Source organism: Oncorhynchus mykiss, chromosome 7, assembly GCF_057628025.1.
Source record: "Oncorhynchus mykiss isolate SJ-2025 chromosome 7, ASM5762802v1, whole genome shotgun sequence".
NCBI lineage: Eukaryota > Metazoa > Chordata > Actinopteri > Salmoniformes > Salmonidae > Oncorhynchus > Oncorhynchus mykiss.
The window spans coordinates 24373924-24401006 of NC_143028.1; the positions used below are offsets into that span (position 1 = coordinate 24373924).

At 42.3% G+C, this 27083-nt stretch overlaps 17 non-coding genes across 17 annotated transcripts; all 17 read right to left on the reverse strand.

Moving 5' to 3' along the window:
• Positions 1-250: 250 nt before the first annotated feature.
• On the reverse strand, positions 251-323 carry trnar-ccu (transfer RNA arginine (anticodon CCU)). The gene has a single exon. It is a non-coding gene; the product is annotated as a tRNA-Arg (tRNA).
• A 353-nt stretch (positions 324-676) lies between these two features.
• On the reverse strand, positions 677-749 carry trnar-ccu (transfer RNA arginine (anticodon CCU)). Its single transcript has one exon. It is a non-coding gene; the product is annotated as a tRNA-Arg (tRNA).
• Positions 750-3747: 2998 nt separating this feature from the next.
• On the reverse strand, positions 3748-3820 carry trnar-ccu (transfer RNA arginine (anticodon CCU)). Its single transcript has one exon. It is a non-coding gene; the product is annotated as a tRNA-Arg (tRNA).
• Positions 3821-6911: 3091 nt separating this feature from the next.
• Positions 6912-6984, reverse strand: trnar-ccu (transfer RNA arginine (anticodon CCU)). Its single transcript has one exon. It is a non-coding gene; the product is annotated as a tRNA-Arg (tRNA).
• A 1776-nt stretch (positions 6985-8760) lies between these two features.
• trnar-ccu (transfer RNA arginine (anticodon CCU)) lies at positions 8761-8833 on the reverse strand. Its single transcript has one exon. It is a non-coding gene; the product is annotated as a tRNA-Arg (tRNA).
• A 1776-nt stretch (positions 8834-10609) lies between these two features.
• On the reverse strand, positions 10610-10682 carry trnar-ccu (transfer RNA arginine (anticodon CCU)). Its single transcript has one exon. It is a non-coding gene; the product is annotated as a tRNA-Arg (tRNA).
• Positions 10683-12458: 1776 nt separating this feature from the next.
• On the reverse strand, positions 12459-12531 carry trnar-ccu (transfer RNA arginine (anticodon CCU)). Its single transcript has one exon. It is a non-coding gene; the product is annotated as a tRNA-Arg (tRNA).
• An 874-nt stretch (positions 12532-13405) lies between these two features.
• Positions 13406-13478, reverse strand: trnar-ccu (transfer RNA arginine (anticodon CCU)). Its single transcript has one exon. It is a non-coding gene; the product is annotated as a tRNA-Arg (tRNA).
• Positions 13479-14081: 603 nt separating this feature from the next.
• trnar-ccu (transfer RNA arginine (anticodon CCU)) lies at positions 14082-14154 on the reverse strand. Its single transcript has one exon. It is a non-coding gene; the product is annotated as a tRNA-Arg (tRNA).
• An 881-nt stretch (positions 14155-15035) lies between these two features.
• Positions 15036-15108, reverse strand: trnar-ccu (transfer RNA arginine (anticodon CCU)). Its single transcript has one exon. It is a non-coding gene; the product is annotated as a tRNA-Arg (tRNA).
• Positions 15109-15989: 881 nt separating this feature from the next.
• trnar-ccu (transfer RNA arginine (anticodon CCU)) lies at positions 15990-16062 on the reverse strand. The gene has a single exon. It is a non-coding gene; the product is annotated as a tRNA-Arg (tRNA).
• Positions 16063-16959: 897 nt separating this feature from the next.
• trnar-ccu (transfer RNA arginine (anticodon CCU)) lies at positions 16960-17032 on the reverse strand. Its single transcript has one exon. It is a non-coding gene; the product is annotated as a tRNA-Arg (tRNA).
• A 1158-nt stretch (positions 17033-18190) lies between these two features.
• Positions 18191-18263, reverse strand: trnar-ccu (transfer RNA arginine (anticodon CCU)). The gene has a single exon. It is a non-coding gene; the product is annotated as a tRNA-Arg (tRNA).
• Positions 18264-19653: 1390 nt separating this feature from the next.
• On the reverse strand, positions 19654-19726 carry trnar-ccu (transfer RNA arginine (anticodon CCU)). Its single transcript has one exon. It is a non-coding gene; the product is annotated as a tRNA-Arg (tRNA).
• A 1159-nt stretch (positions 19727-20885) lies between these two features.
• Positions 20886-20958, reverse strand: trnar-ccu (transfer RNA arginine (anticodon CCU)). The gene has a single exon. It is a non-coding gene; the product is annotated as a tRNA-Arg (tRNA).
• Positions 20959-22939: 1981 nt separating this feature from the next.
• trnar-ccu (transfer RNA arginine (anticodon CCU)) lies at positions 22940-23012 on the reverse strand. Its single transcript has one exon. It is a non-coding gene; the product is annotated as a tRNA-Arg (tRNA).
• Positions 23013-24993: 1981 nt separating this feature from the next.
• On the reverse strand, positions 24994-25066 carry trnar-ccu (transfer RNA arginine (anticodon CCU)). Its single transcript has one exon. It is a non-coding gene; the product is annotated as a tRNA-Arg (tRNA).
• Positions 25067-27083: the final 2017 nt, after the last annotated feature.

Genomic DNA, 27083 nt, shown 5'->3' on the forward strand with positions numbered 1-27083 from the left:
CCATGGCTTAGGAGGCCAGTGTCTTAGGCCACTGGGGATCTTTGTAATCAATATGACCAGTACGAACTGATGGAAGAGGTAAAAAAAAATGTATAATGGCACTTACACATGGAATGAAACTACGCATTTAAAAAAAATATTTGTTCGAACTTAAATGCTATAAAAAGCTGGTTAGCAGAAAATGTTTTTGATCCATCAACCTCTGGGTTATGGGCCCAGCACGCTTCTGCTGGGCCACAATGTTTCCGACCACCCCAGATGGGACTTGAACCCACAATTCCTGGCTTAGGAGGCCAGTGCCTTATCCATTAGGCCACTGGGGCAATGTCTACCTTTCACAACCAATACGAACTGGTTATGGGCCCAGCACGCATCCGCTGCACAACTCTGCTTTCAGCCACTTCAGCAAAGACTAAACCTCACAATCCATGGCTTAGGAGGCCAGTGTCTTAGGCCACTGGGGATCTTTGTAATCAATATGACCAATACGAACTGATGGAAGAGGTAAAAAAAAATGTATAATGGCACTTACACATGGAATGAAACTACGTATTTAAAAAAAATATTTGTTTGCACTTAAATGCTATAAAAAGCTGGTTAGCAGAAAATGTTTTCGATCCATCAACCTCTGGGTTATGGGCCCAGCAGGCTTCTGATGGGCCACAATGTTTCCGACCACCCCAGATGGGACTTGAACCCACAATTCCTGGCTTAGGAGGCCAGTGCCTTATCCATTAGGCCACTGGGGCAATGTCTACCTTTCACAACCAATACGAACTGGTTATGGGCCCAGCACGCATCCGCTGCACAACTCTGCTTTCAGCCACTTCAGCAAAGACTAAACCTCACAATCCATGGCTTAGGAGGCCAGTGTCTTAGGCCACTGGGGATCTTTGTAATCAATATGACCAATACGAACTGATGGAAGAGGTAAAAAAAAATGTATAATGGCACTTACACATGGAATGAAACTACGCATTTAAAAAAAATATTTGTTTGCACTTAAATGCTATAAAAAGCTGGTTAGCAGAAAATGTTTTCGATCCATCAACCTCTGGGTTATGGGCCCAGCACGCATCCGCTGCACAACTCTGCTTTCAGCCACTTCAGCAAAGACTAAACCTCACAATCCATGGCTTAGGAGGCCAGTGTCTTAGGCCACTGGGGATCTTTGTAATCAATATGACCAATACGAACTGATGGAAGAGGTAAAAAAAAATGTATAATGGCACTTACACATGGAATGAAACTACGCATTTAAAAAAAATATTTGTTTGCACTTAAATGCTATAAAAAGCTGGTTAGCAGAAAATGTTTTCGATCCATCAACCTCTGGGTTATGGGCCCAGCACGCATCCGCTGCACAACTCTGCTTTCAGCCACTTCAGCAAAGACTAAACCTCACAATCCATGGCTTAGGAGGCCAGTGTCTAATCGATATGACCAATACGAACTGATGGAAGAAGTAAAAAAAAATGTATAATGGCACTTACACATGGAATGAAACTACGCATTTAAAAAAAAAAAAATTTTGGCACTTAAATGCTATGGTTAGCAGAAAATGTTTTCGATCCATCAACCTCTGGGTTATGGGCCCAGCACGCATCCGCTGCACAACTCTGCTTTCAGCCACTTCAGCAAAGACTAAACCTCACAATCCATGGCTTAGGAGGCCAGTGTCTTAGGCCACTGGGGATCTTTGTAATCAATATGACCAATACGAACTGATGGAAGAGGTAAAAAAAAATGTATAATGGCACTTACACATGGAATGAAACTACGCATTTAAAAAAAATATTTGTTTGCACTTAAATGCTATAAAAAGCTGGTTAGCAGAAAATGTTTTCGATCCATCTCTGGGTTATGGGCCCAGCACGCATCCGCTGCACAACTCTGCTTTCAGCCACTTCAGCAAAGACTAAACCTCACAATCCATGGCTTAGGAGGCCAGTGTCTAATCGATATGACCAATACGAACTGATGGAAGAGGTAAACAAAAATGTATAATGGCACTTACACATGGAATGAAACTACGCATTTAAAAAAAAAAAAATTTTGGCACTTAAATGCTATGGTTAGCAGAAAATGTTTTTCGATCCATCAACCTCTGGGTTATGGGCCCAGCACGCATCCGCTGCACAACTCTGCTTTCAGCCACTTCAGCAAAGACTAAACCTCACAATCCATGGCTTAGGAGGCCAGTGTCTTAGGCCACTGGGGATCTTTGTAATCAATATGACCAATACGAACTGATGGAAGAGGTAAAAAAAAATGTATAATGGCACTTACACATGGAATGAAACTACGCATTTAAAAAAAATATTTGTTTGCACTTAAATGCTATAAAAAGCTGGTTAGCAGAAAATGTTTTCGATCCATCAACCTCTGGGTTATGGGCCCAGCACGCATCCGCTGCACAACTCTGCTTTCAGCCACTTCAGCAAAGCCTAAACCTCACAATCCATGGCTTAGGAGGCCAGTGTCTAATCGATATGACCAATACGAACTGATGGAAGAGGTAAACAAAAATGTATAATGGCACTTACACATGGAATGAAACTAAGCATTTAAAAAAAATATTTGTTTGCACTTAAATGCTATAAAAAGCTGGTTAGCAGAAAATGTTTTTGATCCATCAACCTCTGGGTTATGGGCCCAGCACGCATCCGCTGCACAACTCTGCTTTCAGCCACTTCAGCAAAGACTAAACCTCACAATCCATGGCTTAGGAGGCCAGTGTCTTAGGCCACTGGGGATCTTTGTAATCAATATGACCAATACGAACTGATGGAAGAGGTAAAAAAAAATGTATAATGGCACTTACACATGGAATGAAACTACGCATTTAAAAAAAATATTTGTTTGCACTTGAATGCTATAAAAAGCTGGTTAGCAGAAAATGTTTTCGATCCATCAACCTCTGGGTTATGGGCCCAGCACGCATCCGCTGCACAACTCTGCTTTCAGCCACTTCAGCAAAGACTAAACCTCACAATCCATGGCTTAGGAGGCCAGTGTCTAATCGATATGACCAATACGAACTGATGGAAGAGGTAAAAAAAAATGTATAATGGCACTTACACATGGAATGAAACTACGCATTTAAAAAAATAATAATTTTGGCACTTAAATGCTATGGTTAGCAGAAAATGTTTTTCGATCCATCAACCTCTGGGTTATGGGCCCAGCACGCATCCGCTGCACAACTCTGCTTTCAGCCACTTCAGCAAAGACTAAACCTCACAATCCATGGCTTAGGAGGCCAGTGTCTTAGGCCACTGGGGATCTTTGTAATCAATATGACCAATACGAACTGATGGAAGAGGTAAAAAAAAATGTATAATGGCACTTACACATGGAATGAAACTACGCATTTAAAAAAAATATTTGTTTGCACTTAAATGCTATAAAAAGCTGGTTAGCAGAAAATGTTTTCGATCCATCAACCTCTGGGTTATGGGCCCAGCACGCATCCGCTGCACAACTCTGCTTTCAGCCACTTCAGCAAAGACTAAACCTCACAATCCATGGCTTAGGAGGCCAGTGTCTAATCGATATGACCAATACGAACTGATGGAAGAGGTAAACAAAAATGTATAATGGCACTTACACATGGAATGAAACTACGCATTTAAAAAAATATATTTTTTGGCACTTAAATGCTATGGTTGGCAGAATATGTTTTCAATCCATCGACCACTGGGTAATGGACCTAGCACGCTTCTGCTGGGCCACAATGTTTCCGACCACCCCAGATGGGACTTGAACCCACAATTCCTGGCTTAGGAGGCCAGTGCCTTATCCATTAGGCCACTGGGGCAATGTCTACCTTTCACAACCAGTACGAACTGGTTATGGGCCCAGCACGCATCCGCTGCACAACTCTGCTTTCAGCCACTTCAGCAAAGACTAAACCTCACAATCCATGGCTTAGGAGGCCAGTGTCTAATCGATATGACCAATACGAACTGATGGAAGAGGTAAAAAAAAATGTATAATGGCACTTACACATGGAATGAAACTACGCATTTAAAAAAAAAAAAATTTGGCACTTAAATGCTATGGTTAGCAGAAAATGTTTTTCGATCCATCAACCTCTGGGTTATGGGCCCAGCACGCATCCGCTGCACAACTCTGCTTTCAGCCACTTCAGCAAAGACTAAACCTCACAATCCATGGCTTAGGAGGCCAGTGTCTTAGGCCACTGGGGATCTTTGTAATCAATATGACCAATACGAACTGATGGAAGAGGTAAAAAAAAATGTATAATGGCACTTACACATGGAATGAAACTACGCATTTAAAAAAAATATTTGTTTGCACTTAAATGCTATAAAAAGCTGGTTAGCAGAAAATGTTTTCGATCCATCAACCTCTGGGTTATGGGCCCAGCACGCATCCGCTGCACAACTCTGCTTTCAGCCACTTCAGCAAAGCCTAAACCTCACAATCCATGGCTTAGGAGGCCAGTGTCTAATCGATATGACCAATACGAACTGATGGAAGAGGTAAACAAAAATGTATAATGGCACTTACACATGGAATGAAACTACGCATTTAAAAAAAAATATTTTTTGGAACTTAAATGCTATGGTTAGCAGAAAATGTTTTCGATCCATCGACCACTGGGTAATGGACCTAGCACGCTTCTGCTGGGCCACAATGTTTCCGACCACCCCAGATGGGACTTGAACCCACAATTCCTGGCTTAGGCCAGTGCCTTATCCATTAGGCCACTGGGGCAATGTCTACCTTTCACAACCAGTACGAACTGGTTATGGGCCCAGCACGCATCCGCTGCACAACTCTGCTTTCAGCCACTTCAGCAAAGACTAAACCTCACAATCCATGGCTTAGGAGGCCAGTGTCTAATCGATATGACCAATACGAACTGATGGAAGAGGTAAAAAAAAATGTATAATGGCACTTACACATGGAATGAAACTACGCATTTAAAAAAAAATATTTTTTGGCACTTAAATGCTATGGTTAGCAGAAAATGTTTTCGATCCATCAACCTCTGGGTTATGGGCCCAGCACGCATCCGCTGCACAACTCTGCTTTCAGCCACTTCAGCAAAGACTAAACCTCACAATCCATGGCTTAGGAGGCCAGTGTCTAATCGATATGACCAATACGAACTGATGGAAGAGGTAAACAAAAATGTATAATGGCACTTACACATGGAATGAAACTACGCATTTAAAAAAAAAAAAATTTTGGCACTTAAATGCTATGGTTAGCAGAAAATGTTTTTCGATCCATCAACCTCTGGGTTATGGGCCCAGCACGCATCCGCTGCACAACTCTGCTTTCAGCCACTTCAGCAAAGACTAAACCTCACAATCCATGGCTTAGGAGGCCAGTGTCTTAGGCCACTGGGGATCTTTGTAATCAATATGACCAATACGAACTGATGGAAGAGGTAAAAAAAAATGTATAATGGCACTTACACATGGAATGAAACTACGCATTTAAAAAAAATATTTGTTTGCACTTAAATGCTATAAAAAGCTGGTTAGCAGAAAATGTTTTCGATCCATCAACCTCTGGGTTATGGGCCCAGCACGCATCCGCTGCACAACTCTGCTTTCAGCCACTTCAGCAAAGCCTAAACCTCACAATCCATGGCTTAGGAGGCCAGTGTCTAATCGATATGACCAATACGAACTGATGGAAGAGGTAAACAAAAATGTATAATGGCACTTACACATGGAATGAAACTAAGCATTTAAAAAAAATATTTGTTTGCACTTAAATGCTATAAAAAGCTGGTTAGCAGAAAATGTTTTTGATCCATCAACCTCTGGGTTATGGGCCCAGCACGCATCCGCTGCACAACTCTGCTTTCAGCCACTTCAGCAAAGACTAAACCTCACAATCCATGGCTTAGGAGGCCAGTGTCTTAGGCCACTGGGGATCTTTGTAATCAATATGACCAATACGAACTGATGGAAGAGGTAAAAAAAAATGTATAATGGCACTTACACATGGAATGAAACTACGCATTTAAAAAAAATATTTGTTTGCACTTGAATGCTATAAAAAGCTGGTTAGCAGAAAATGTTTTCGATCCATCAACCTCTGGGTTATGGGCCCAGCACGCATCCGCTGCACAACTCTGCTTTCAGCCACTTCAGCAAAGACTAAACCTCACAATCCATGGCTTAGGAGGCCAGTGTCTAATCGATATGACCAATACGAACTGATGGAAGAGGTAAAAAAAAATGTATAATGGCACTTACACATGGAATGAAACTACGCATTTAAAAAAATAATAATTTTGGCACTTAAATGCTATGGTTAGCAGAAAATGTTTTTCGATCCATCAACCTCTGGGTTATGGGCCCAGCACGCATCCGCTGCACAACTCTGCTTTCAGCCACTTCAGCAAAGACTAAACCTCACAATCCATGGCTTAGGAGGCCAGTGTCTTAGGCCACTGGGGATCTTTGTAATCAATATGACCAATACGAACTGATGGAAGAGGTAAAAAAAAATGTATAATGGCACTTACACATGGAATGAAACTACGCATTTAAAAAAAATATTTGTTTGCACTTAAATGCTATAAAAAGCTGGTTAGCAGAAAATGTTTTCGATCCATCAACCTCTGGGTTATGGGCCCAGCACGCATCCGCTGCACAACTCTGCTTTCAGCCACTTCAGCAAAGACTAAACCTCACAATCCATGGCTTAGGAGGCCAGTGTCTAATCGATATGACCAATACGAACTGATGGAAGAGGTAAACAAAAATGTATAATGGCACTTACACATGGAATGAAACTACGCATTTAAAAAAATATATTTTTTGGCACTTAAATGCTATGGTTGGCAGAATATGTTTTCAATCCATCGACCACTGGGTAATGGACCTAGCACGCTTCTGCTGGGCCACAATGTTTCCGACCACCCCAGATGGGACTTGAACCCACAATTCCTGGCTTAGGAGGCCAGTGCCTTATCCATTAGGCCACTGGGGCAATGTCTACCTTTCACAACCAGTACGAACTGGTTATGGGCCCAGCACGCATCCGCTGCACAACTCTGCTTTCAGCCACTTCAGCAAAGACTAAACCTCACAATCCATGGCTTAGGAGGCCAGTGTCTAATCGATATGACCAATACGAACTGATGGAAGAGGTAAAAAAAAATGTATAATGGCACTTACACATGGAATGAAACTACGCATTTAAAAAAAAAAAAATTTGGCACTTAAATGCTATGGTTAGCAGAAAATGTTTTTCGATCCATCAACCTCTGGGTTATGGGCCCAGCACGCATCCGCTGCACAACTCTGCTTTCAGCCACTTCAGCAAAGACTAAACCTCACAATCCATGGCTTAGGAGGCCAGTGTCTTAGGCCACTGGGGATCTTTGTAATCAATATGACCAATACGAACTGATGGAAGAGGTAAAAAAAAATGTATAATGGCACTTACACATGGAATGAAACTACGCATTTAAAAAAAATATTTGTTTGCACTTAAATGCTATAAAAAGCTGGTTAGCAGAAAATGTTTTCGATCCATCAACCTCTGGGTTATGGGCCCAGCACGCATCCGCTGCACAACTCTGCTTTCAGCCACTTCAGCAAAGCCTAAACCTCACAATCCATGGCTTAGGAGGCCAGTGTCTAATCGATATGACCAATACGAACTGATGGAAGAGGTAAACAAAAATGTATAATGGCACTTACACATGGAATGAAACTACGCATTTAAAAAAAAATATTTTTTGGAACTTAAATGCTATGGTTAGCAGAAAATGTTTTCGATCCATCGACCACTGGGTAATGGACCTAGCACGCTTCTGCTGGGCCACAATGTTTCCGACCACCCCAGATGGGACTTGAACCCACAATTCCTGGCTTAGGCCAGTGCCTTATCCATTAGGCCACTGGGGCAATGTCTACCTTTCACAACCAGTACGAACTGGTTATGGGCCCAGCACGCATCCGCTGCACAACTCTGCTTTCAGCCACTTCAGCAAAGACTAAACCTCACAATCCATGGCTTAGGAGGCCAGTGTCTAATCGATATGACCAATACGAACTGATGGAAGAGGTAAAAAAAAATGTATAATGGCACTTACACATGGAATGAAACTACGCATTTAAAAAAAAATATTTTTTGGCACTTAAATGCTATGGTTAGCAGAAAATGTTTTCGATCCATCAACCTCTGGGTTATGGGCCCAGCACGCATCCGCTGCACAACTCTGCTTTCAGCCACTTCAGCAAAGACTAAACCTCACAATCCATGGCTTAGGAGGCCAGTGTCTTAGGCCACTGGGGATCTTTGTAATCAATATGACCAATACGAACTGATGGAAGAGGTAAAAAAAAATGTATAATGGCACTTACACATGGAATGAAACTACGCATTTAAAAAAAATATTTGTTTGCACTTAAATGCTATAAAAAGCTGGTTAGCAGAAAATGTTTTCGATCCATCAACCTCTGGGTTATGGGCCCAGCACGCATCCGCTGCACAACTCTGCTTTCAGCCACTTCAGCAAAGCCTAAACCTCACAATCCATGGCTTAGGAGGCCAGTGTCTAATCGATATGACCAATACGAACTGATGGAAGAGGTAAACAAAAATGTATAATGGCACTTACACATGGAATGAAACTACGCATTTAAAAAAATATATTTTTTGGCACTTAAATGCTATGGTTGGCAGAATATGTTTTCAATCCATCGACCACTGGGTAATGGACCTAGCACGCTTCTGCTGGGCCACAATGTTTCCGACCACCCCAGATGGGACTTGAACCCACAATTCCTGGCTTAGGAGGCCAGTGCCTTATCCATTAGGCCACTGGGGCAATGTCTACCTTTCACAACCAGTACGAACTGGTTATGGGCCCAGCACGCATCCGCTGCACAACTCTGCTTTCAGCCACTTCAGCAAAGACTAAACCTCACAATCCATGGCTTAGGAGGCCAGTGTCTAATCGATATGACCAATACGAACTGATGGAAGAGGTAAAAAAAAATGTATAATGGCACTTACACATGGAATGAAACTACGCATTTAAAAAAAAAAAAATTTGGCACTTAAATGCTATGGTTAGCAGAAAATGTTTTTCGATCCATCAACCTCTGGGTTATGGGCCCAGCACGCATCCGCTGCACAACTCTGCTTTCAGCCACTTCAGCAAAGACTAAACCTCACAATCCATGGCTTAGGAGGCCAGTGTCTTAGGCCACTGGGGATCTTTGTAATCAATATGACCAATACGAACTGATGGAAGAGGTAAAAAAAAATGTATAATGGCACTTACACATGGAATGAAACTACGCATTTAAAAAAAATATTTGTTTGCACTTAAATGCTATAAAAAGCTGGTTAGCAGAAAATGTTTTCGATCCATCAACCTCTGGGTTATGGGCCCAGCACGCATCCGCTGCACAACTCTGCTTTCAGCCACTTCAGCAAAGCCTAAACCTCACAATCCATGGCTTAGGAGGCCAGTGTCTAATCGATATGACCAATACGAACTGATGGAAGAGGTAAACAAAAATGTATAATGGCACTTACACATGGAATGAAACTACGCATTTAAAAAAAAATATTTTTTGGAACTTAAATGCTATGGTTAGCAGAAAATGTTTTCGATCCATCGACCACTGGGTAATGGACCTAGCACGCTTCTGCTGGGCCACAATGTTTCCGACCACCCCAGATGGGACTTGAACCCACAATTCCTGGCTTAGGCCAGTGCCTTATCCATTAGGCCACTGGGGCAATGTCTACCTTTCACAACCAGTACGAACTGGTTATGGGCCCAGCACGCATCCGCTGCACAACTCTGCTTTCAGCCACTTCAGCAAAGACTAAACCTCACAATCCATGGCTTAGGAGGCCAGTGTCTAATCGATATGACCAATACGAACTGATGGAAGAGGTAAAAAAAAATGTATAATGGCACTTACACATGGAATGAAACTACGCATTTAAAAAAAAATATTTTTTGGCACTTAAATGCTATGGTTAGCAGAAAATGTTTTCGATCCATCAACCTCTGGGTTATGGGCCCAGCACGCATCCGCTGCACAACTCTGCTTTCAGCCACTTCAGCAAAGACTAAACCTCACAATCCATGGCTTAGGAGGCCAGTGTCTTAGGCCACTGGGGATCTTTGTAATCAATATGACCAATACGAACTGATGGAAGAGGTAAAAAAAAATGTATAATGGCACTTACACATGGAATGAAACTACGCATTTAAAAAAAATATTTGTTTGCACTTAAATGCTATAAAAAGCTGGTTAGCAGAAAATGTTTTCGATCCATCAACCTCTGGGTTATGGGCCCAGCACGCATCCGCTGCACAACTCTGCTTTCAGCCACTTCAGCAAAGCCTAAACCTCACAATCCATGGCTTAGGAGGCCAGTGTCTAATCGATATGACCAATACGAACTGATGGAAGAGGTAAACAAAAATGTATAATGGCACTTACACATGGAATGAAACTACGCATTTAAAAAAATATATTTTTTGGCACTTAAATGCTATGGTTGGCAGAATATGTTTTCAATCCATCGACCACTGGGTAATGGACCTAGCACGCTTCTGCTGGGCCACAATGTTTCCGACCACCCCAGATGGGACTTGAACCCACAATTCCTGGCTTAGGAGGCCAGTGCCTTATCCATTAGGCCACTGGGGCAATGTCTACCTTTCACAACCAGTACGAACTGGTTATGGGCCCAGCACGCATCCGCTGCACAACTCTGCTTTCAGCCACTTCAGCAAAGACTAAACCTCACAATCCATGGCTTAGGAGGCCAGTGTCTAATCGATATGACCAATACGAACTGATGGAAGAGGTAAAAAAAAATGTATAATGGCACTTACACATGGAATGAAACTACGCATTTAAAAAAAAAAAAATTTGGCACTTAAATGCTATGGTTAGCAGAAAATGTTTTTCGATCCATCAACCTCTGGGTTATGGGCCCAGCACGCATCCGCTGCACAACTCTGCTTTCAGCCACTTCAGCAAAGACTAAACCTCACAATCCATGGCTTAGGAGGCCAGTGTCTTAGGCCACTGGGGATCTTTGTAATCAATATGACCAATACGAACTGATGGAAGAGGTAAAAAAAAATGTATAATGGCACTTACACATGGAATGAAACTACGCATTTAAAAAAAATATTTGTTTGCACTTAAATGCTATAAAAAGCTGGTTAGCAGAAAATGTTTTCGATCCATCAACCTCTGGGTTATGGGCCCAGCACGCATCCGCTGCACAACTCTGCTTTCAGCCACTTCAGCAAAGCCTAAACCTCACAATCCATGGCTTAGGAGGCCAGTGTCTAATCGATATGACCAATACGAACTGATGGAAGAGGTAAACAAAAATGTATAATGGCACTTACACATGGAATGAAACTACGCATTTAAAAAAAAATATTTTTTGGAACTTAAATGCTATGGTTAGCAGAAAATGTTTTCGATCCATCGACCACTGGGTAATGGACCTAGCACGCTTCTGCTGGGCCACAATGTTTCCGACCACCCCAGATAGGACTTGAACCCACAATTCCTGGCTTAGGCCAGTGCCTTATCCATTAGGCCACTGGGGCAATGTCTACCTTTCACAACCAGTACGAACTGGTTATGGGCCCAGCACGCATCCGCTGCACAACTCTGCTTTCAGCCACTTCAGCAAAGACTAAACCTCACAATCCATGGCTTAGGAGGCCAGTGTCTAATCGATATGACCAATACGAACTGATGGAAGAGGTAAAAAAAAATGTATAATGGCACTTACACATGGAATGAAACTACGCATTTAAAAAAAAATATTTTTTGGCACTTAAATGCTATGGTTAGCAGAAAATGTTTTCGATCCATCAACCTCTGGGTTATGGGCCCAGCACGCATCCGCTGCACAACTCTGCTTTCAGCCACTTCAGCAAAGACTAAACCTCACAATCCATGGCTTAGGAGGCCAGTGTCTTAGGCCACTGGGGATCTTTGTAATCAATATGACCAATACGAACTGATGGAAGAGGTAAAAAAAAATGTATAATGGCACTTACACATGGAATGAAACTACGCATTTAAAAAAAATATTTGTTTGCACTTAAATGCTATAAAAAGCTGGTTAGCAGAAAATGTTTTCGATCCATCAACCTCTGGGTTATGGGCCCAGCACGCATCCGCTGCACAACTCTGCTTTCAGCCACTTCAGCAAAGACTAAACCTCACAATCCATGGCTTAGGAGGCCAGTGTCTAATCGATATGACCAATACGAACTGATGGAAGAGGTAAACAAAAATGTATAATGGCACTTACACATGGAATGAAACTACGCATTTAAAAAAAAATATTTTTTGGCACTTAAATGCTATGGTTAGCAGAAAATGTTTTCGATCCATCGACCACTGGGTAATGGACCTAGCACGCTTCTGCTGGGCCACAATGTTTCCGACCACCCCAGATGGGACTTGAACCCACAATTCCTGGCTTAGGAGGCCAGTGCCTTATCCATTAGGCCACTGGGGCAATGTCTACCTTTCACAACCAGTACGAACTGGTTATGGGCCCAGCACGCATCCGCTGCACAACTCTGCTTTCAGCCACTTCAGCAAAGACTAAACCTCACAATCCATGGCTTAGGAGGCCAGTGTCTTAGGCCACTGGGGATCTTTGTAATCAATATGACCAATACGAACTGATGGAAGAGGTAAAAAAAAATGTATAATGGCACTTACACATGGAATGAAACTACGCATTTAAAAAAAATATTTGTTTGCACTTAAATGCTATAAAAAGCTGGTTAGCAGAAAATGTTTTCGATCCATCAACCTCTGGGTTATGGGCCCAGCACGCATCCGCTGCACAACTCTGCTTTCAGCCACTTCAGCAAAGACTAAACCTCACAATCCATGGCTTAGGAGGCCAGTGTCTAATCGATATGACCAATACGAACTGATGGAAGAGGTAAAAAAAAATGTATAATGGCACTTACACATGGAATGAAACTACGCATTTAAAAAAAAAAAAATTTGGGCACTTAAATGCTATGGTTAGCAGAAAATGTTTTCGATCCATCAACCTCTGGGTTATGGGCCCAGCACGCATCCGCTGCACAACTCTGCTTTCAGCCACTTCAGCAAAGACTAAACCTCACAATCCATGGCTTAGGAGGCCAGTGTCTTAGGCCACTGGGGATCTTTGTAATCAATATGACCAATACGAACTGATGGAAGAGGTAAACAAAAATGTATAATGGCACTTACACATGGAATGAAACTACGCATTTAAAAAAAAAAAAATTTTGGCACTTAAATGCTATGGTTAGCAGAAAATGTTTTCGATCCATCGACCACTGGGTAATGGACCTAGCACGCTTCTGCTGGGCCACAATGTTTCCGACCACCCCAGATGGGACTTGAACCCACAATTCCTGGCTTAGGAGGCCAGTGCCTTATCCATTAGGCCACTGGGGCAATGTCTACCTTTCACAACCAGTACGAACTGGTTATGGGCCCAGCACGCATCCGCTGCACAACTCTGCTTTCAGCCACTTCAGCAAAGACTAAACCTCACAATCCATGGCTTAGGAGGCCAGTGTCTTAGGCCACTGGGGATCTTTGTAATCAATATGACCAATACGAACTGATGGAAGAGGTAAAAAAAAATGTATAATGGCACTTACACATGGAATGAAACTACGCATTTAAAAAAAATATTTGTTTGCACTTGAATGCTATAAAAAGCTGGTTAGCAGAAAATGTTTTCGATCCATCAACCTCTGGGTTATGGGCCCAGCACGCATCCGCTGCACAACTCTGCTTTCAGCCACTTCAGCAAAGACTAAACCTCACAATCCATGGCTTAGGAGGCCAGTGTCTAATCGATATGACCAATACGAACTGATGGAAGAGGTAAACAAAAATGTATAATGGCACTTACACATGGAATGAAACTACGCATTTAAAAAAAAAAAAAATTTGGCACTTAAATGCTATGGTTAGCAGAAAATGTTTTCGATCCATCGACCACTGGGTAATGGACCTAGCACGCTTCTGCTGGGCCACAATGTTTCCGACCACCCCAGATGGGACTTGAACCCACAATTCCTGGCTTAGGAGGCCAGTGCCTTATCCATTAGGCCACTGGGGCAATGTCTACCGTTCACAACCAGTACGAACTGGTTATGGGCCCAGCACGCATCCGCTGCACAACTCTGCTTTCAGCCACTTCAGCAAAGACTAAACCTCACAATCCATGGCTTAGGAGGCCAGTGTCTTAGGCCACTGGGGATCTTTGTAATCAATATGACCAATACGAACTGATGGAAGAGGTAAAAAAAAATGTATAATGGCACTTACACATGGAATGAAACTACGCATTTTAAAAAAATATTTGTTCGCACTTAAATGCTATAAAAAGCTGGTTAGCAGAAAATGTTTTTGATCCATCAACCTCTGGGTTATGGGCCCAGCACGCATCCGCCGCACAACTCTGCTTTCAGCCACTTCAGCAAAGACTAAACCTCACAATCCATGGCTTAGGAGGCCAGTGTCTTAGGCCACTGGGGATCTTTGTAATCAATATGACCAATACGAACTGATGGAAGAGGTAAAAAAAAATGTATAATGGCACTTACACATGGAATGAAACTACGCATTTAAAAAAAATATTTGTTTGCACTTGAATGCTATAAAAAGCTGGTTAGCAGAAAATGTTTTCGATCCATCAACCTCTGGGTTATGGGCCCAGCACGCATCCGCTGCACAACTCTGCTTTCAGCCACTTCAGCAAAGACTAAACCTCACAATCCATGGCTTAGGAGGCCAGTGTCTAATCGATATGACCAATACGAACTGATGGAAGAGGTAAACAAAAATGTATAATGGCACTTACACATGGAATGAAACTACGCATTTAAAAAAAAAAAAAATTTGGCACTTAAATGCTATGGTTAGCAGAAAATGTTTTCGATCCATCGACCACTGGGTAATGGACCTAGCACGCTTCTGCTGGGCCACAATGTTTCCGACCACCCCAGATGGGACTTGAACCCACAATTCCTGGCTTAGGAGGCCAGTGCCTTATCCATTAGGCCACTGGGGCAATGTCTACCGTTCACAACCAGTACGAACTGGTTATGGGCCCAGCACGCATCCGCTGCACAACTCTGCTTTCAGCCACTTCAGCAAAGACTAAACCTCACAATCCATGGCTTAGGAGGCCAGTGTCTTAGGCCACTGGGGATCTTTGTAATCAATATGACCAATACGAACTGATGGAAGAGGTAAAAAAAAATGTATAATGGCACTTACACATGGAATGAAACTACGCATTTTAAAAAAATATTTGTTCGCACTTAAATGCTATAAAAAGCTGGTTAGCAGAAAATGTTTTTGATCCATCAACCTCTGGGTTATGGGCCCAGCACGCATCCGCTGCACAACTCTGCTTTCAGCCACTTCAGCAAAGACTAAACCTCACAATCCATGGCTTAGGAGGCCAGTGTCTTAGGCCACTGGGGATCTTTGTAATCAATATGACCAATACGAACTGATGGAAGAGGTAAAAAAAAATGTATAATGGCACTTACACATGGAATGAAACTACGCATTTTAAAAAAATATTTGTTCGCACTTAAATGCTATAAAAAGCTGGTTAGCAGAAAATGTTTTCGATCCATCAACCTCTGGGTTATGGGCCCAGCACGCATCCGCTGCACAACTCTGCTTTCAGCCACTTCAGCAAAGACTAAACCTCACAATCCATGGCTTAGGAGGCCAGTGTCTAATCGATATGACCAATACGAACTGATGGAAGAGGTAAACAAAAATGTATAATGGCACTTACACATGGAATGAAACTACGCATTTAAAAAAAAAAACAATTTGGCACTTAAATGCTATGGTTAGCAGAAAATGTTTTCGATCCATCGACCACTGGGTAATGGACCTAGCACGCTTCTGCTGGGCCACAATGTTTCCGACCACCCCAGATGGGACTTGAACCCACAATTCCTGGCTTAGGAGGCCAGTGCCTTATCCATTAGGCCACTGGGGCAATGTCTACTGTTCACAACCAGTACGAACTGGTTATGGGCCCAGCACGCATCCGCTGCACAACTCTGCTTTCAGCCACTTCAGCAAAGACTAAACCTCACAATCCATGGCTTAGGAGGCCAGTGGCTTAGGAGGCCAGTGTCTTAGGCCACTGGGGATCTTTGTAATCAATATGACCAATACGAACTGATGGAAGAGGTAAAAAAAAATGTATAATGGCACTTACACATGGAATGAAACTACGCATTTTAAAAAAATATTTGTTCGCACTTAAATGCTATAAAAAGCTGGTTAGCAGAAAATGTTTTTGATCCATCAACCTCTGGGTTATGGGCCCAGCACGCATCCGCTGCACAACTCTGCTTTCAGCCACTTCAGCAAAGACTAAACCTCACAATCCATGGCTTAGGAGGCCAGTGTCTTAGGCCACTGGGGATCTTTGTAATCAATATGACCAATACGAACTGATGGAAGAGGTAAAAAAAAATGTATAATGGCACTTACACATGGAATGAAACTACGCATTTTAAAAAAATATTTGTTCGCACTTAAATGCTATAAAAAGCTGGTTAGCAGAATTTTTTTTTGATCCATCAACCTCTGGGTTATGGGCCCAGCACGCATCCGCTGCACAACTCTGCTTTCAGCCACTTCAGCAAAGACTAAACCTCACAATCCATGGCTTAGGAGGCCAGTGTCTAATCGATATGACCAATACGAACTGATGGAAGAGGTAAACAAAAATGTATAATGGCACTTACACATGGAATGAAACTACGCATTTAAAAAAAAAAATTTTTTGGCACTTAAATGCTATGGTTAGCAGAAAATGTTTTCGATCCATCGACCACTGGGTAATGGACCTAGCACGCTTCTGCTGGGCCACAATGTTTCCGACCACCCCAGATGGGACTTGAACCCACAATTCCTGGCTTAGGAGGCCAGTGCCTTATCCATTAGGCCACTGGGGCAATGTCTACCTTTCACAACCAGTACGAACTGTTTATGGGCCCAGCACGCATCCGCTGCACAACTCTGCTTTCAGCCACTTCAGCAAAGACTAAACCTTACAATCCATGGCTTAGGAGGCCAGTGTCTTAGGCCACTGGGGATCTTTGTAATCAATATGACCAATACGAACTGATGGAAGAGGTAAAAAAAAATGTATAATGGCACTTACACATGGAATGAAACTACGCATTTAAAAAAAATATTTGTTCGCACTTAAATGCTATAAAAAGCTGGTTAGCAGAAAATGTTTTTGATCCATCAACCTCTGGGTTATGGGCCCAGCACGCATCCGCTGCACAACTCTGCTTTCAGCCACTTCAGCAAAGACTAAACCTCACAATCCATGGCTTAGGAGGCCAGTGTCTTAGGCCACTGGGGATCTTTGTAATCAATATGACCAATACGAACTGATGGAAGAGGTAAAAAAAAATGTATAATGGCACTTACACATGGAATGAAACTACGCATTTAAAAAAAATATTTGTTTGCACTTGAATGCTATAAAAAGCTGGTTAGCAGAAAATGTTTTCGATCCATCAACCTCTGGGTTATGGGCCCAGCACGCATCCGCTGCACAACTCTGCTTTCAGCCACTTCAGCAAAGACTAAACCTCACAATCCATGGCTTAGGAGGCCAGTGTCTTAGGCCACTGGGGATCTTTGTAATCAATATGACCAATACGAACTGATGGAAGAGGTAAAAAAAAATGTATAATGGCACTTACACATGGAATGAAACTACGCATTTAAAAAAAATATTTGTTTGCACTTGAATGCTATAAAAAGCTGGTTAGCAGAAAATGTTTTCGATCCATCAACCTCTGGGTTATGGGCCCAGCACGCATCCGCTGCACAACTCTGCTTTCAGCCACTTCAGCAAAGACTAAACCTCACAATCCATGGCTTAGGAGGCCAGTGTCTAATCGATATGACCAATACGAACTGATGGAAGAGGTAAACAAAAATGTATAATGGCACTTACACATGGAATGAAACTACGCATTTAAAAAAAAAAAAATTGGGCACTTAAATGCTATGGTTAGCAGAAAATGTTTTCGATCCATCGACCACTGGGTAATGGACCTAGCACGCTTCTGCTGGGCCACAATGTTTCCGACCACCCCAGATGGGACTTGAACCCACAATTCCTGGCTTAGGAGGCCAGTGCCTTATCCATTAGGCCACTGGGGCAATGTCTACCGTTCACAACCAGTACGAACTGGTTATGGGCCCAGCACGCATCCGCTGCACAACTCTGCTTTCAGCCACTTCAGCAAAGACTAAACCTCACAATCCATGGCTTAGGAGGCCAGTGTCTTAGGCCACTGGGGATCTTTGTAATCAATATGACCAATACGAACTGATGGAAGAGGTAAAAAAAAATGTATAATGGCACTTACACATGGAATGAAACTACGCATTTTAAAAAAATATTTGTTCGCACTTAAATGCTATAAAAAGCTGGTTAGCAGAAAATGTTTTTGATCCATCAACCTCTGGGTTATGGGCCCAGCACGCATCCGCTGCACAACTCTGCTTTCAGCCACTTCAGCAAAGACTAAACCTCACAATCCATGGCTTAGGAGGCCAGTGTCTTAGGCCACTGGGGATCTTTGTAATCAATATGACCAATACGAACTGATGGAAGAGGTAAAAAAAAATGTATAATGGCACTTACACATGGAATGAAACTACGCATTTTAAAAAAATATTTGTTCGCACTTAAATGCTATAAAAAGCTGGTTAGCAGAATTTTTTTTTGATCCATCAACCTCTGGGTTATGGGCCCAGCACGCATCCGCTGCACAACTCTGCTTTCAGCCACTTCAGCAAAGACTAAACCTCACAATCCATGGCTTAGGAGGCCAGTGTCTAATCGATATGACCAATACGAACTGATGGAAGAGGTAAACAAAAATGTATAATGGCACTTACACATGGAATGAAACTACGCATTTAAAAAAATAAAAAATTTGGCACTTAAATGCTATGGTTAGCAGAAAATGTTTTCGATCCATCAACCTCTGGGTTATGGGCCCAGCACGCATCCGCTGCACAACTCTGCTTTCAGCCACTTCAGCAAAGACTAAACCTCACAATCCATGGCTTAGGAGGCCAGTGTCTTAGGCCACTGGGGATCTTTGTAATCAATATGACCAATACGAACTGATGGAAGAGGTAAAAAAAAATTTATAATGGCACTTACACATGGAATGAAACTACGCATTTAAAAAAAATATTTGTTTGCACTTGAATGCTATAAAAAGCTGGTTAGCAGAAAATGTTTTCGATCCATCAACCTCTGGGTTATGGGCCCAGCACGCATCCGCTGCACAACTCTGCTTTCAGCCACTTCAGCAAAGACTAAACCTCACAATCCATGGCTTAGGAGGCCAGTGTCTAATCGATATGACCAATACGAACTGATGGAAGAGGTAAACAAAAATGTATAATGGCACTTACACAAGAAATGAAACTACGCATTTAAAAAAAAAAAAAATTTGGCACTTAAATGTTTTCGATCCATCGACCACTGGGTAATGGACCTAGCACGCTTCTGCTGGGCCACAATGTTTCCGACCACCCCAGATGGGACTTGAACCCACAATTCCTGGCTTAGGAGGCCAGTGCCTTATCCATTAGGCCACTGGGGCAATGTCTACCGTTCACAACCAGTACGAACTGGTTATGGGCCCAGCACGCATCCGCTGCACAACTCTGCTTTCAGCCACTTCAGCAAAGACTAAACCTCACAATCCATGGCTTAGGAGGCCAGTGTCTTAGGCCACTGGGGATCTTTGTAATCAATATGACCAATACGAACTGATGGAAGAGGTAAAAAAAAATGTATAATGGCACTTACACATGGAATGAAACTACGCATTTTAAAAAAATATTTGTTCGCACTTAAATGCTATAAAAAGCTGGTTAGCAGAAAATGTTTTTGATCCATCAACCTCTGGGTTATGGGCCCAGCACGCATCCGCTGCACAACTCTGCTTTCAGCCACTTCAGCAAAGACTAAACCTCACAATCCATGGCTTAGGAGGCCAGTGTCTTAGGCCACTGGGGATCTTTGTAATCAATATGACCAATACGAACTGATGGAAGAGGTAAAAAAAAATGTATAATGGCACTTACACATGGAATGAAACTACGCATTTAAAAAAAATATTTGTTCGCACTTAAATGCTATAAAAAGCTGGTTAGCAGAAAATGTTTTCGATCCATCAACCTCTGGGTTATGGGCCCAGCACGCATCCGCTGCACAACTCTGCTTTCAGCCACTTCAGCAAAGACTAAACCTCACAATCCATGGCTTAGGAGGCCAGTGTCTTAGGCCACTGGGGATCTTTGTAATCAATATGACCAATACGAACTGATGGAAGAGGTAAAAAAAAATGTATAATGGCACTTACACATGGAATGAAACTACGCATTTAAAAAAAATATTTGTTTGCACTTGAATGCTATAAAAAGCTGGTTAGCAGAAAATGTTTTCGATCCATCAACCTCTGGGTTATGGGCCCAGCACGCATCCGCTGCACAACTCTGCTTTCAGCCACTTCAGCAAAGACTAAACCTCACAATCCATGGCTTAGGAGGCCAGTGTCTAATCGATATGACCAATACGAACTGATGGAAGAGGTAAACAAAAATGTATAATGGCACTTACACATGGAATGAAACTACGCATTTAAAAAAAAAAACAATTTGGCACTTAAATGCTATGGTTAGCAGAAAATGTTTTCGATCCATCGACCACTGGGTAATGGACCTAGCACGCTTCTGCTGGGCCACAATGTTTCCGACCACCCCAGATGGGACTTGAACCCACAATTCCTGGCTTAGGAGGCCAGTGCCTTATCCATTAGGCCACTGGGGCAATGTCTACCGTTCACAACCAGTACGAACTGGTTATGGGCCCAGCACGCATCCGCTGCACAACTCTGCTTTCAGCCACTTCAGCAAAGACTAAACCTCACAATCCATGGCTTAGGAGGCCAGTGGCTTAGGAGGCCAGTGTCTTAGGCAACTGGGGATCTTTGTAATCAATATGACCAATACGAACTGATGGAAGAGGTAAAAAAAAATGTATAATGGCACTTACACATGGAATGAAACTACGCATTTTAAAAAAATATTTGTTCGCACTTAAATGCTATAAAAAGCTGGTTAGCAGAAAATGTTTTTGATCCATCAACCTCTGGGTTATGGGCCCAGCACGCATCCGCTGCACAACTCTGCTTTCAGCCACTTCAGCAAAGACTAAACCTCACAATCCATGGCTTAGGAGGCCAGTGTCTTAGGCCACTGGGGATCTTTGTAATCAATATGACCAATACGAACTGATGGAAGAGGTAAAAAAAAATGTATAATGGCACTTACACATGGAATGAAACTACGCATTTTAAAAAAATATTTGTTCGCACTTAAATGCTATAAAAAGCTGGTTAGCAGAAATTTTTTTTGATCCATCAACCTCTGGGTTATGGGCCCAGCACGCATCCGCTGCACAACTCTGCTTTCAGCCACTTCAGCAAAGACTAAACCTCACAATCCATGGCTTAGGAGGCCAGTGTCTAATCGATATGACCAATACGAACTGATGGAAGAGGTAAACAAAAATGTATAATGGCACTTACACATGGAATGAAACTACGCATTTAAAAAAAAAAAAATTTTGGCACTTAAATGCTATGGTTAGCAGAAAATGTTTTCGATCCATCAACCTCTGGGTTATGGGCCCAGCACGCATCCGCTGCACAACTCTGCTTTCAGCCACTTCAGCAAAGACTAAACCTCACAATCCATGGCTTAGGAGGCCAGTGTCTTAGGCCACTGGGGATCTTTGTAATCAATATGACCAATACGAACTGATGGAAGAGGTAAAAAAAAATGTATAATGGCACTTACACATGGAATGAAACTACGCATTTAAAAAAAATATTTGTTCGCACTTAAATGCTATAAAAAGCTGGTTAGCAGAAAATGTTTTTGATCCATCAACCTCTGGGTTATGGGCCCAGCACGCATCCGCTGCACAACTCTGCTTTCAGCCACTTCAGCAAAGACTAAACCTCACAATCCATGGCTTAGGAGGCCAGTGTCTTAGGCCACTGGGGATCTTTGTAATCAATATGACCAATACGAACTGATGGAAGAGGTAAAAAAAAATGTATAATGGCACTTACACATGGAATGAAACTACGCATTTAAAAAAAATATTTGTTCGCACTTAAATGCTATAAAAAGCTGGTTAGCAGAAAATGTTTTCGATCCATCAACCTCTGGGTTATGGGCCCAGCACGCATCCGCTGCACAACTCTGCTTTCAGCCACTTCAGCAAAGACTAAACCTCACAATCCATGGCTTAGGAGGCCAGTGTCTTAGGCCACTGGGGATCTTTGTAATCAATATGACCAATACGAACTGATGGAAGAGGTAAAAAAAAATGTATAATGGCACTTACACATGGAATGAAACTACGCATTTAAAAAAAATATTTGTTTGCACTTGAATGCTATAAAAAGCTGGTTAGCAGAAAATGTTTTCGATCCATCAACCTCTGGGTTATGGGCCCAGCACGCATCCGCTGCACAACTCTGCTTTCAGCCACTTCAGCAAAGACTAAACCTCACAATCCATGGCTTAGGAGGCCAGTGTCTAATCGATATGACCAATACGAACTGATGGAAGAGGTAAACAAAAATGTATAATGGCACTTACACATGGAATGAAACTACGCATTTAAAAAAAAAAACAATTTGGCACTTAAATGCTATGGTTAGCAGAAAATGTTTTCGATCCATCGACCACTGGGTAATGGACCTAGCACGCTTCTGCTGGGCCACAATGTTTCCGACCACCCCAGATGGGACTTGAACCCACAATTCCTGGCTTAGGAGGCCAGTGCCTTATCCATTAGGCCACTGGGGCAATGTCTACCGTTCACAACCAGTACGAACTGGTTATGGGCCCAGCACGCATCCGCTGCACAACTCTGCTTTCAGCCACTTCAGCAAAGACTAAACCTCACAATCCATGGCTTAGGAGGCCAGTGGCTTAGGAGGCCAGTGTCTTAGGCAACTGGGGATCTTTGTAATCAATATGACCAATACGAACTGATGGAAGAGGTAAAAAAAAATGTATAATGGCACTTACACATGGAATGAAACTACGCATTTTAAAAAAATATTTGTTCGCACTTAAATGCTATAAAAAGCTGGTTAGCAGAAAATGTTTTTGATCCATCAACCTCTGGGTTATGGGCCCAGCACGCATCCGCTGCACAACTCTGCTTTCAGCCACTTCAGCAAAGACTAAACCTCACAATCCATGGCTTAGGAGGCCAGTGTCTTAGGCCACTGGGGATCTTTGTAATCAATATGACCAATACGAACTGATGGAAGAGGTAAAAAAAAATGTATAATGGCACTTACACATGGAATGAAACTACGCATTTTAAAAAAATATTTGTTCGCACTTAAATGCTATAAAAAGCTGGTTAGCAGAAATTTTTTTTGATCCATCAACCTCTGGGTTATGGGCCCAGCACGCATCCGCTGCACAACTCTGCTTTCAGCCACTTCAGCAAAGACTAAACCTCACAATCCATGGCTTAGGAGGCCAGTGTCTAATCGATATGACCAATACGAACTGATGGAAGAGGTAAACAAAAATGTATAATGGCACTTACACATGGAATGAAACTACGCATTTAAAAAAAAAAAAATTTTGGCACTTAAATGCTATGGTTAGCAGAAAATGTTTTCGATCCATCAACCTCTGGGTTATGGGCCCAGCACGCATCCGCTGCACAACTCTGCTTTCAGCCACTTCAGCAAAGACTAAACCTCACAATCCATGGCTTAGGAGGCCAGTGTCTTAGGCCACTGGGGATCTTTGTAATCAATATGACCAATACGAACTGATGGAAGAGGTAAAAAAAAATGTATAATGGCACTTACACATGGAATGAAACTACGCATTTAAAAAAAATATTTGTTCGCACTTAAATGCTATAAAAAGCTGGTTAGCAGAAAATGTTTTTGATCCATCAACCTCTGGGTTATGGGCCCAGCACGCATCCGCTGCACAACTCTGCTTTCAGCCACTTCAGCAAAGACTAAACCTCACAATCCATGGCTTAGGAGGCCAGTGTCTTAGGCCACTGGGGATCTTTGTAATCAATATGACCAATACGAACTGATGGAAGAGGTAAAAAAAAATGTATAATGGCACTTACACATGGAATGAAACTACGCATTTAAAAAAAATATTTGTTTGCACTTGAATGCTATAAAAAGCTGGTTAGCAGAAAATGTTTTCGATCCATCAACCTCTGGGTTATGGGCCCAGCACGCATCCGCTGCACAACTCTGCTTCCAGCCACTTCAGCAAAGACTAAACCTCACAATCCATGGCTTAGGAGGCCAGTGTCTTAGGCCACTGGGGATCTTTGTAATCAATATGACCAATACGAACTGATGGAAGAGGTAAAAAAAAATGTATAATGGCACTTACACATGGAATGAAACTACGCATTTAAAAAAAATATTTGTTTGCACTTGAATGCTATAAAAAGCTGGTTAGCAGAAAATGTTTTCGATCCATCAACCTCTGGGTTATGGGCCCAGCACGCATCCGCTGCACAACTCTGCTTTCAGCCACTTCAGCAAAGACTAAACCTCACAATCCATGGCTTAGGAGGCCAGTGTCTAATCGATATGACCAATACGAACTGATGGAAGAGGTAAACAAAAATGTATAATGGCACTTACACATGGAATGAAACTACGCATTTAAAAAAAAAAAAATGTTGGCACTTAAATGCTATGGTTAGCAGAAAATGTTTTCGATCCATCGACCACTGGGTAATGGACCTAGCACGCTTCTGCTGGGCCACAATGTTTCCGACCACCCCAGATGGGACTTGAACCCACAATTCCTGGCTTAGGAGGCCAGTGCCTTATCCATTAGGCCACTGGGGCAATGTCTACCTTTCACAACCAGTACGAACTGGTTATGGGCCCAGCACGCATCCGCTGCACAACTCTGCTTTCAGCCACTTCAGCAAAGACTAAACCTCACAATCCATGGCTTAGGAGGCCAGTGTCTTAGGCCACTGGGGATCTTTGTAATCAATATGACCAATACGAACTGATGGAAGAGGTAAAAAAAAATGTATAATGGCACTTACACATGGAATGAAACTACGCATTTAAAAAAAATATTTGTTTGCACTTGAATGCTATAAAAAGCTGGTTAGCAGAAAATGTTTTCGATCCATCAACCTCTGGGTTATGGGCCCAGCACGCATCCGCTGCACAACTCTGCTTTCAGCCACTTCAGCAAAGACTAAACCTCACAATCCATGGCTTAGGAGGCCAGTGTCTTAGGCCACTGGGGATCTTTGTAATCAATATGACCAATACGAACTGATGGAAGAGGTAAAAAAAAATGTATAATGGCACTTACACATGGAATGAAACTACGCATTTAAAAAAAATATTTGTTTGCACTTGAATGCTATAAAAAGCTGGTTAGCAGAAAATGTTTTCGATCCATCAACCTCTGGGTTATGGGCCCAGCACGCATCCGCTGCACAACTCTGCTTTCAGCCACTTCAGCAAAGACTAAACCTCACAATCCATGGCTTAGGAGGCCAGTGTCTAATCGATATGACCAATACGAACTGATGGAAGAGGTAAACAAAAATGTATAATGGCACTTACACATGGAATGAAACTACGCATTTAAAAAAAAAAAAAATTTGGCACTTAAATGCTATGGTTAGCAGAAAATGTTTTCGATCCATCGACCACTGGATGGACCTCTCACGCTTCTGCTGGGCCACAATGTTTCCGACCACCCTAGATGGGACTTGAACCCACAATTCCTGGCTTAGGAGGCCAGTGCCTTATCCATTAGGCCACTGGGGCAATGTCTACCTTTCACAACCAGTACGAACTGGTTATGGGCCCAGCACGCATCCGCTGCACAACTCTGCTTTCAGCCACTTCAGCAAAGACTAAACCTTACAATCCATGGCTTAGGAGGCCAGTGTCTTAGGCCACTGGGGATCTTTGTAATCAATATGACCAATACGAACTGATGGAAGAGGTAAAAAAAAATGTATAATGGCACTTACACATGGAATGAAACTACGCATTTTAAAAAAATATTTGTTCGCACTTAAATGCTATAAAAAGCTGGTTAGCAGAAAATGTTTTTGATCCATCAACCTCTGGGTTATGGGCCCAGCACGCATCCGCTGCACAACTCTGCTTTCAGCCACTTCAGCAAAGACTAAACCTCACAATCCATGGCTTAGGAGGCCAGTGTCTTAGGCCACTGGGGATCTTTGTAATCAATATGACCAATACGAACTGATGGAAGAGGTAAAAAAAAATGTATAATGGCACTTACACATGGAATGAAACTACGCATTTAAAAAAAATATTTGTTTGCACTTGAATGCTATAAAAAGCTGGTTAGCAGAAAATGTTTTCGATCCATCAACCTCTGGGTTATGGGCCCAGCACGCATCCGCTGCACAACTCTGCTTTCAGCCACTTCAGCAAAGACTAAACCTCACAATCCATGGCTTAGGAGGCCAGTGTCTTAGGCCACTGGGGATCTTTGTAATCAATATGACCAATACGAACTGATGGAAGAGGTAAAAAAAAATGTATAATGGCACTTACACATGGAATGAAACTACGCATTTAAAAAAAATATTTGTTTGCACTTGAATGCTATAAAAAGCTGGTTAGCAGAAAATGTTTTCGATCCATCAACCTCTGGGTTATGGGCCCAGCACGCATCCGCTGCACAACTCTGCTTTCAGCCACTTCAGCAAAGACTAAACCTCACAATCCATGGCTTAGGAGGCCAGTGTCTAATCGATATGACCAATACGAACTGATGGAAGAGGTAAACAAAAATGTATAATGGCACTTACACATGGAATGAAACTACGCATTTAAAAAAAAAAAAATTTTGGCA